Genomic DNA, 11,410 nt, shown 5'->3' with positions numbered 1-11,410 from the left:
GACCAGGCTCTGCCAGGAGCACCCCCCCTTAGACCATAACTCTCCCTGACAGGCCAGAGTCCCACATCCCAGCACCCCAGGAAGCACATTCTCGGCCAGAGCCCCATGCTGGAAAGGCTGCTGTGTTTGTTGGAAACTTCCCAGCACTTGGGATTCAAAAAACTAGTGGAAACCCAATATAGTGAGCCCCTTACTGGCTGTGTGACCTTGGGCGGGTCACCGAACCTCTCTGACACACAGCTACATTGTCTAAATAGGCTATCGTAGGGGCGCCTGGGTGGCTCAGTCGGTTGAGCGTCCAACTTCGGCTCAGGTCACGATCTCACAGTTTGTGGGTTCGAGCGCCGCGTCGGGCTCTGTGCTGACAGCTCAGAGCCTGGAGCCTGTTTCGGATTCTGTGTCTCCCTCTCTCTCTGCCCCTCCCCTGTTCACGCTCTGTCTCTGTCTCAAAAATAAATAAACAGTAAAAAAAATTTTTTTAAATGGGCTATCATTCATCTTACAGGACTATCAAATGGATTAAAGGAGGAAATTCAGGTAAATATCTAGCACTAGGCCTGTCTTATAATAGTAGGTGCTCAATAAATTGTTGCTTTGACTATTGCTGCTATTACAAAATCCTCCAGAGATGAGAAAATGTAGAAATGAGAACAGAGGTGTCCAGGGAGTGAGGCCTGCTGCTACCTCAAAAGACAGGGGTCCAAGCATCTCAGTTTTGGGCCCCGAAGGAACCACTCCATCTGGATCCCGCTCACCGGCCGGTCGGGGCCTCGAGAGCATGAGGCGGCCACTTGGAAGCCGCCTCGGCTTTGTCTCCGGCCTTGGGCTCTCCTGCCCAGGCAGCCCCTTCTCCCCAGCCTCCAGCCCGAGTCCTTGCTCTCAGCCTGGGCCCAGCCCCACATCCCTCAAGGGGATGATGGCGTCTAGATGGGGTGGGAGGTGGGGCTAAGAGGCCAGGGCTGCATTTATGAAACTTTTCTTGGCTCCGAACATCAGAGAACTCCAAGGAGGACGTGACTTGAGTAAGTCCCTAAACCTCCTGAAGCTTGTTTTCTCATTTGTAAAATAAGGGGTGAGCTGCTTCAAATCCCCCTTTGGCTGCAGACTGTGCATACATTATAATTTTAAAGAACCGAGGAGGTAGAACTCAAGGCTTTCTGAGCCCCTCAGGACCAGGAGACTAGAAGGCGATCTTCAGCCCACACTGCTTCGACAGCCGGCAGCTGTGGCCACTCAGTATCCCTGCCGGAGCCTCTGCTGGTCCGGTTTCACCAGGAAGCAACCGAGGCTCGGGAGAGGAATGGGCCTGCCCCCTGTTCCCGTGTGCCATCTGATGGGGACGATTCTCCCCAGGTTGGAAACGGGCATATGGGAGCTCGGAGCCAAGGAACACAGGTCAGGCTCTGTGCCGCCGGCCTGCCCCACGGCCCGGGACTCTTCCGCCCCCTCCCCACTGCCCAGCACTGGCCCCATCCTACACGTCTGCCCCCATTTATACCCCCAGTCCCAGGGCTCCCCAAGGCAGCATCCCACCCTCCGGATCACCAGCCCCCCGACACACTGAGAAAAGCGACCTCCTCCTTCCCAGCTTCCTGGCTCGGCAAGCCCTCCCTTGCCTGCCCCCATACACACACCAGGGTCCCCTAGGTGTCGAGGGCTGGGCCCGAGGTGCCCAGCAGCCTGTGCTAAGGGACGAGTTCCACACCTGTGCTTTCCAGTACACAGCCACTGGCTGCGTACTGTTCCTCACTGTGACGTTACTCCAACTTCGTTCCAACCTTAACAGACACATGCGGCTAGGGGCCGCCGCACCGATCTACACACACAGCGGCACCGCCAAAGGGTCTGGCCTCTGCCCCTCTCCTCAGCGGGCACATTCAGCCACGGACACTTCTGAAGCAGGCCCACGGGATGTTCAGGGTGGTGAGGCAGGCAAGAAAAGTTCCTGCTCCCCGAATTCCAGGCCCCAGGGCAGCCTCATCAGCTGAGCCCCGAGTGGCCACTACCCAAATGTGGCCAGACGCAGGGCGGGGTGGGCAAGTGGAGGGTAGAGCGCTGCCCTGAGGGGCACAGATTGGGAGCCCCCAGGCCTGCGCCCCACCCCCCTCCCAGGCTGCCTTTTTTTTTTTTTTTTTTACTGTTTATTTTTGAGAGAAACAGCATGAGCAGGGGAGGGGCAGAGAAAGGGGGGGGACAGAGGATCTAAAGCGGGCTCTGTGCTGACAGCAGAGAGCCCAATGCGGGGCTCGAACTCGTGAACCGTGAGATCACGACCTGAATGGAAGTCAGATGCTTAACTGATTGAGCCACCCAGGCACCCCCTCCCAGGCCTTCTGATTTGAGTCTTCCCTTCCCTTCCCAAGGACAGCCTTTGCTCCCGGGACACCTCATCACCTCAGGTGTTCTTTCCTTCTCTCTAGACCTGGAAGAGTAGGAGACCCAGGTCCACACCTGGAAGGGTCTTGGGAGCCAAATGGCCTGAGTCTTATGTTTAACATCACGGGAGGCCAGGAGCCGCACAGGCCAGACAGGGCAAGCGGGCCAGGGGCAGAGAGGGAGGGGAAGCCTTCCCCGGAGCCTGCCAGGCTCCTCCACTCATTAGGCAGAAGCTCTCTGGCCTCAGCTGTCTTGGCTGCCTTGGCTCTCACTGCCAGACCCTACGAAACCGGGTTGGTGGGATGGAGCTCCCCCTGCTGGATAACCCAGGAAATGTGCCCCAGTCTCACCCGGGTGAGCTGCGCCCAGGGAAGTGACAGTAGGATATGGGTGTCGGGTACCTGGGGTCCCTGAGACATCCCCGCCAGGCTCAGGGACATGGATGGAGCCGACAGAGGGGAGAAGATGGACTGTGAGGTGCCATATGGTAGCCATCATTCTACCGGTTCCCTTCCTCCGCACCCCCTCCGCCTCTCCCCGCTTTCCCTAGATACCCCAGGATCAGACCTGCCAGGCCCCTAGCCCTCCAGAGCCACCGTTACATCTGGGAAGACCACCTCCTGTTGCTAGCTGCCCACCTGTCACACCTGCGGCCACTTCCTCCAGCCTCTTCACTGGCCTCCCTGGGCTCAGCACCTGCCTCTAATGGCCATCCATATAGAGGACACGGTCCCCTCTCCATACGCACCCTGGCCCACAGCTGCTGCTTTAGGACAGCCCAGGACAGAAGCCTCACCTTGCATCCCAGTCGTCTCCGCCCAGACCCACAGAGCCCTGAGATTCCACTTCCCTCCAGCCCCACACATGAGGGAACAGGGGTAAACTTGAGAGTGAACGATTATAAACCGCCCCCCATCATGGATGTGCATGGATCTGGCTAAGAGTGAGTGGGTGTGCAGGTGTGCATGCCTCCCCACTACCACACATCCTGTGGTACCCCAGGATGAGGTACCCCACTACCTCATCCTGTCACTGAAGCTTCCGGAGCTCCAGCCCCACGAGGAAGCTCCCCCAGCTTTCCAGAACCCCTCAAATCACACTCAAATACCAAGCTCCTGCTTCCCACTGCCCATCATCTCAGGCATCACAGGCTGATCCCCTTAAAGGGCCAAACAACTCAGACCGGACCATGGCTTCCGCTGGCCACTCAGAGCCTCAGTCACCTCTGTCTGGTCAGGTCCCCTTGCCCACCTTCAGGAATTGAGAGGTCCAAGAGGCCTGGGGGTTCCCAGATCATGAGGTCTTCCGGTGGGAAACTTACACAGCTTCTAGGCCAGTCCTGTGCCAACTGGTTCTCCTTAGACTGGGGAAGAGACAACCCAGGAAGTGACAGGGACAAGTTCCCACCTTCCAGACTCTTGGGCCTGGCCAGAGCAAGCCATGTACCATTGACGGAGAGGGCCCCGGGGACATCCGGGCAGGGCCCCCACAAGGTTGCCATCTGTCCTCACTACTCGCAACTGCCCACAGGTAGGGCCCTGGGCGAGCAGGGGGAGGAAGGAAGCCGCGTGGCCTGGTAGCCACAGTCCCCAGAGCACCGGACCAAGAGGCAGCCATCTGCAATCTCTGGGTCTGCCTTTTCCTTGCTCCTGGGCCAACGAAGCCCAGCGGATGCCAGATCGGACCGGCTTGCGTGAACAGTGATGGGTGGGGGACAGGAACGGGTCACCCCCAGGGCAGCTTAGGAAAGCCTCCACCTTCTAGCTAGGAGAAACTCCTCTCCCAGATTCCCCATCTCATCCCCAATCCATGGGCTGAAGAGGCTTGAGGGGGCCTTCATCCTCCCCACCAATACTTTCCCTCTCAAGAGCCCGCCTGCCACCCAAGATTTGTTGTGGGGATCACTAAAGGATCGAGCCAACCCTGTCAGAGGCTCAGGAAGCTCTGGAGGAGAAAAAGGCCCTGCAGAAGGTCAGGGCAGCAGAAGGGAGTGTACAGGTAAAAAGGCCTAAGAAGGAGCTGGGGCCGATACAGCCTTTCTGGCCGTTGACAAGAAAAGCAGTTCATGCCATCATCCACATTTCCAGCCGGCTTCCCCTGGCCTGACCCCCTCACCCCCCACCAGCCAGAACCCAGTCCTCACGCCCAAACCAGAACCCAGCGACAAGAGGTGTGCAGAAGGGCCACAGACTTGTACAGAGAAGCTCATAACCCCGGCCCCAGCCTACGTCCTGCTAACCTTCGTGCAATTTTTTTATCACAAGGCAGGGTGGATCACTGTACCATAATCCCTCCACTCTGATTTCAACAGGGCGTTTGTCCAAACATGTACGGGACAGAGAGGAATGGGCTGCGTGGCACGGCTAGGTGGGCTCCAAGGTCAGTACCGCGGTGCCCTAAGGAGCGCAGTGTCGTTTTACAGAACCCTCTCGTTGGCCCAGTTCCAACTTCCTCGTGGTTTCTTTGAATGCAGAAATTGTGCGCATCGAAAGAGACAGAGCTGAAAGGAATTAGAAATTATTCTGTAGTTAAATTGGTAATCCAAAAGGTCTGTGAAAGATGTAAGGTTAAAACAAAACCCCTGAGGGGCGCCTGGGTGGCTCAGTCGGTTAAGCAGCCGACTTCGGCTCAGGTCATGATCTCACGGTCCGTGAGTTCGAGCCCCGCGTCAGGCTCTGTGCTGACAGCTCAGAGTCTGGAGCCTGTTTCCGATTCTGTGTCTCCCTCTCTCTGACCCTCCCCTGTTCATGCTCTGTCTCTCCCTGTCTCAAAAATAAATAAAACGTTAAAAAAAATTAAAAAAAAAACCCTGAATTACATTTAACAGAGATGAATGTGTCGTCCTTTATGTAGGTTCAAACCTCAGTCACACACATTTGGGATTAGCAATTCCCGGCTCGGTTGCCGTTCACGTAAACTGTTGCATCGACAGCACGTTTCAAATGAGGTTAACTGGGGCGCCTGGGTGGCTCAGTCCGTGAAGCATCTGACTCTTGGTTTTGACTCAGGTCATGATCACCGTTCATGGGTTCAAGCCCCATGTCGGGCTCTGTGCTGACAGCAGGGAGGTTGCTTGGGATTCTCTGTCTCTCTGCCTCTCTCTTTCTCTCTTAAAATAAATAAATCAACTTCAAAAAAAAAAAAATGAGGTTAACAACTTTGGGGATTTGCTGAAGTTGGTTGACCCGGCCCCACAGCTGGTTAACTTAGCTATTCGGTAACGACATCAATGCGCCCAGCTTGTTTCCTTGCCTGCTTGGGTGTTTATTGGTTTTATTTTGTTTTTATATATTTCTGCCCCAGTTAGCCTCAGTCTACGTACTTGCCTTCAAGTCAGGTCCACTCACAGTCACAAGATAACTGCCCCAGCTCTAAGCATCACATCCAGGCTCAAACTTCTAACAGAAAAAGAGGCCAGCTCTTCCTCTTTTTAAAAGGGAGGGAATCGGGGCGCCTGGGTGGCGCAGTCGGTTAAGCGTCCGACTTCAGCCAGGTCACGATCTCGCGGTCCGTGAGTTCGAGCCCCGCGTCGGGCTCTGGGCTGATGGCTCAGAGCCTGGAGCCTGTTTCTGATTCTGTGTCTCCCTCTCTCTGCCCCTCGCCCGTTCAAAATAAATAAACGTTGAAAGGAAAAAAAAAAAAAAAAGGGAGGGAATCTTTCCCAGAAGCCCCTGGGCTTCTCCTCCACCTCCGTGGCTACAATTGTGTCAGGTGGCCGGGTCCTTGCCTAAATCGTTCATTGGAAAGGGAAATGGGCTCACTATGACTCCTTAGCCAGTTCTGATTCTCCCTTTGGTGCATGGGGACTTGCTTAAAATCAGGTTTTGAGTTAGGAAGGAGGGAAAGGGGTGATGGAGAGAAGAGAGGTGATCAGTCTCCTTCACCACTGCACCTGGGCAGTTCAGACTGTCTCGAGAGACTGGATTAAAAACATAGGCAGGGTGCCCGGGTGGTTCAATAGGTTATGCATCTGACTTCGGCTCAGGTCCCGATCTCACAGCTCGTGAGTTCGAGCCCCACGTCAGGCTCTGTGCTGATGGCTCGGAGCCTGGAGCCTGCTTCAGATTCTGTGTCTCCCTCTCTCTCTCTGCCTCTCCCCCACACACTCTCTCTGTCTCTCAAAAAATAAATAAATGTTTAAAAAAATTTTTTTTTTTAAAGCAGAGGCAGGGGCACCTGGGTGGCTCAGTGGGTTGAGCGTCCGACTTCAGCTCAGGTCATGAACTCACAGCTCGTTGAGTTCGAGCCCGCGTTGGGCTCTGTGCTGATGGCTCAGAGCCTGGAGGCTGCTTCGGATTCTGTGTCTCCCTCTCTTCCTCTCTACCCCTCCCGCACTCATGCTCTGTTTCTGTCTCTCAAAAATGAATAAACATTAAAAAAAATTTTTTTAGGGGCGCCTGGGTGGCTCAGTCGGTTAAGCGGCCGACTTCAGCTCAGGTCATTGATCTCGCGATCTGTGAGTTTGAGCCCCGTGTCGGGCTCTGTGCTGACAGCTCAGAGCCTGGAGCCTGCTTCGGATTTCTGTGTCTCCCCCTCTCTCTGCCCCTGACCCACTCACATTCTGTCTCTGTCTCTCTCAAAAATAAATAAACATTTAAAAAATAAATAAATAAATAAATAAATAAATAAATAAATAAATATTTTTTAAAATAATAAAAAATAAATAAAAAGCACAGGCAAAGCCAAAGCAGGGGCTTCTGGGCCAATCCCAGTCCTCTTCTGCCCAAGCGTGGGCTCTCGGCCCAGCCGGGGCTGGAATCAACACCCACTGTAGCAACAGACATCTATGGAGCCCCTATTGTGCCCAAAACAAAAGGAACCAAAGAGAACTGTCCATTCGATTTCTGATTCGAAGAGTTTATGACATAATTGGAGGAAGGAGACAGAATGGATGACGGAACCAAAAAATAGTAATTCCGTTTGCATAAACCGCACGTGAAAATCAGCCAGCTTTCCTATGCCTAAGTAGAAAAATAGTAATTTAAGATTGGCACCCAGCAGCAAAGGAGCGGAGACAGACACTCCATGCTCTTGGGAACACAGAGGAAGAAGAGTGGTGTTACTAAAAATAATAGCAGCTTTAACTATAGTCAGTTAATAGTTATAGTTAATAGTAACAACAAAAATGGACATTTCCAGATACAGTGAGACCATCCCTTGCTTGGGGAGAGTTGTCAGGGAGGCTGGGTGACAAGAGACAATACAAGGAGGCTCCTGCAGGCGTGTGCCCACCTCACTTCTAAGATCTTTGTGTCCTTGCTCTATAGAAAACAGGACATTACAATGGTTTTTCTAAAAAATAGAAACTCCTAAATTTCTAAGGGTGCCGAATGTGTTGGGCCCAGTGCTGGGAGCTTTGGGTACATTAGTTTACATTAGTTGAATTCTGAATGATCCCACATGCTCCCTTGAAGCCCTTTTAAGGGTTTTGGAATCATTCTTTCCTTTAATATTCAGGCAAACGTGGTCCCACGCCACACGCTCTCCAAGATTCCTGAGAATTGCCAGGAATGACCCGGCATTTTCTTGATTCCCTCTCACTCTGATTTCCTCTTCTTTCTCAATCTTGCTCTGTGCTCCGGAGTCTCTGCTTTTTTTTGTCTTCACGTTGACCTGCAGAAGTGGGGATTCTGAAACCAGACCTGGGGTGGGGGCAGGGAGAATCCAGGAAGGCTTCCTGGAAGACCGGGCAGTGTTTTCTGCCTTTTCCTTCATTTCCCCCTCCCCCCCCCCACCCCCACAAACGTTACTGACATAAAGCAGAACCTAAGAGAATTCTACCGAAAGTTGGGAATAACTGGGGAAGAGCTGGAAGTTTTCTAAGCCTAGCAAACAGCTCGAAATTTAAAAGCCAGACTTCCTGTCCTCCAAGTCCCTCTCCTGCCCTCCACACCTCCGGAGGTGTCTCCAGCCTCTATCCTCCAGCCTCCACTCCAGCCGCTGGGCTCCCTCACACCTGCCCCACTTGTTTCGCACTCTTTCTGCATCTTCCTCTGGGGGTGAGGGCTGGCTGGAGAGCTTTATCTGTCACAGTCAGAAGGGTCCTTTTCCTAAACAAGGATCCCTGTCTCCCCGCCAACGGTTAGCGCCTTTCCCTAGAATGCAAAAGCAGCTAGAGACACACGCTCGATTCACAACAATCTGTGACACAGTGACCGCCGTTTACACAGGGAGGAACTGAGGCTCAGTGTGCAGTTAGGAAATCTGCCCAGTGTCACAGAGCTACTACACGGTGACGTGTGGATTTGAAACCGGTCTGTCGGCTCCAGAACCACCCCTTTTAACTATGACACTCATCTTCAAAGAGGCGAGGCTAAGGGAACCTTGAAGGATGGGGAATATACCAGGCAGAAAGCAGAGGCAGGTGCAGCGCCCAGACCAGCTGGGCTGACCAGCAGGCCAGAGCCGGCCCGGAGGCAGGGAGCCTGGGAAGAGGCCGGAACAGAGGAAGGGCACCCCCACCTTAGCATGGAGGCCCCAGGGAAGGAGATCAGGGGGTAGACTGGGAAGCTAATTAGGGGGGGAAACTTAGTGGACAAGTGGGTCAAATCCTACAGGAGGACCCACCTTGGAGGGTGAGAGAGAGAGAGGGGCCAAGAATCAGCCAGATTTCTGACAGGCAACTGTCACTGATGCTCACTGAGGTAGTGGCCATCAGGAAGGCGGGGAAGGGGGGGTTTACGATGTGTTCGCATTTGCCCACGTGGAGGTGGAGGTGCCTTTGAGGCGCCGATGAGAGAGCTGTGCATAAGTGTACATGTGTCGGGGTGCGGTTCTGCAGCTCCAGAGACAAGCCCGCACTGGAGAGGCGGTCATGGGCCTATGGATGGTAATTAAAGCCATGGGGAGGAAGGATGAGCTCACGCAAGGCAGCCTGTGGAGGGAGAGGCAGAGGGCCTCAGATACCACCCGCAAAGCACTCCGGGGAACGGAGAGCCCAGGAGAACCACCCAACGAGCTAGCTGGGCTCTTCCTGGCATTGAGACGTCCCAGGGCTTGCTTTCCATTGACGTTTCCAGTGGGAACCTCCTCCAAGCTCCTCTTCTTCCTCTTGTACTCTGTCCCTGTCAGGTGCAGTTTCTGGTAAGAGTTGAAACTCTTCAATAGCGCCCACTTGGCAAAGGAGCCCTTGGGGTCTAAGCAGCCTGGGGACACCCCTTTCCAGTAGGACTGTAGAGTGCACCCACTTTCTTGGGCTAAGGAGATCTTCCATGGGCCAGAGCCAATTGTGAGTGGCTAGGGTGTCCAAGGATCACAGGGTTTTCTTCTCCCCCGTCCACCTGTGCCCTTGCTATGAGCTACTCAGCATGTGAGGTCCCCCTCCTTTTAGGACATTTTAATGCAACCTTCTTTCCTCCAGTCTGGGCAACGGAGATATTCCATTCAAAGGCAGCTGTGAATATGAATGTTAGTATCCCTGCGGGTGGGAGTTGAAAGTCCTAGGGGCCAGGCTGAGGGAGCACCCCCAGTTGGTGGCAGCAGAGTGAAGCATGTAAAAGCGCAGTCCAGGGGGTGCCTGGGTGGCTCAGTTGGTTAAGCGTCGCACCCTTGATCTTAGCTCAGAGCTTGATCCTAGGGCCGTGAGTTCAAGCCCCACATGGGCTCGGCTCCACGCTGGGCTTGGAGCCTACTTTAAAAAAAAAAAAAAAAAGCAGTCCAAATGAGATGACATTAGGGACGGCTGGGGAGTGGGCACGTCCTGCCGCGGCCTGGACAACTGCTTTCATTGATTCACCGATCCGCTCTGTAGGGAAACACGGTGAAAGACTGAAATGGACCGAAAAGATTATTGGGTGTCCTGACCAGCACGTGTGTGTGTGTGTGTGTGTGTGTGTGTGTGTGTGTGTGTGTGTGTTTACAACCTTTCATTGTCTTTGAGGTGTTTTACAGCTCTGGAAGTTGTAGAAAACTGGTAATAATGCAAATACTCATTGTCATTAAAAATGCAACTGGTGTTCCCTGGAGTGCTATTGATTACTGCCGGGTGGGTGGACCCATTTTACATCTGTCTGTGACTTCATTCAGCGATCCTTGGCCTGTTGTGAGAGACAGCGGAGGGGGGGCGGGGCAGAGCAAGAAAGAGACAGAATCCCAAGGGAAGGAGATCAGGGGGTAGACTGGGAAGCTAATTAGGAGGAAAACTTAGTGGACAAGCGGGTCAAATCCTACAGGACAGACCTCGGAGGGTGAGAGAGAGAGGAGCCAAGAATCATCCCAATTTCTGACAGGCAACTGGGCCGATGCTCTTGACTTCAGATCCTCTGGAAATCCAACCTTTGCTCTTGGAAAACGATTTCTGGTGTCTTCCTCCGCTTTCCTTTTATGAAGGTCAAGTTCTACCTGCAAAACGGAGTTTGTGGTGCAGATCCGTGGTGTTTCTCTCTGGAGGAACAGTCCGTGCAAACCGGCCGAGAGCCACATCAACACTTGACAATTCACATCTCGGGCCGGAACTAGCAATAACCTGTAACCACTCGGCTGGTGTCTCAGTCTGATCAGGCTGCTATAACAGAGTTCCGTGGACTGGGGGGCTTAGAAACAACAGAAATTCATGTCTCAACAGTTCTAGAGGCTGGAGCAGCGTGGTCAGCCGGAAAAGAGGACAAGAGACATCTCTAGGTTCCTTTTAGGAGGGCGCCAATCCCATCATGAGGACCCCATCCTCATGACCTGATCGCCTGCCAAAGGCCCCGCCCCCTAATGCCATCACACTGCGGGGGGCTAGGAATTCAACACATGTGTCTGAGGGGGAGACGACATTCAGTCCACTGCAGCTGGCCACCTCCCACCCATGCCGCCCGGATGCCAACCATCATTCTAGACATATTTGGCCCTATCATTTCCCTGCCTAAAACCTTTCAGCTTCCAGTCCCCTAAGAATAACGCCCATGATGTACAAGGCAAGCCACACCAACACTGCTTACAACTCCAGCCTCGTCTCTTCACTTCCTGGCCCCTACCTCGTTCTCCAACGTCACAACACTTGGAAGTTCACTGCACACCCTGAGCCAGCTCTCCGTGACTTTACTCACGC

Source organism: Lynx rufus, unplaced genomic scaffold, assembly GCF_022079265.1.
Source record: "Lynx rufus isolate CCGP_SWC_20201006 ecotype Redwood Valley unplaced genomic scaffold, mLynRuf1.p SCAF_9, whole genome shotgun sequence".
NCBI lineage: Eukaryota > Metazoa > Chordata > Mammalia > Carnivora > Felidae > Lynx > Lynx rufus.
This window is presented reverse-complemented; position numbering follows the sequence as displayed.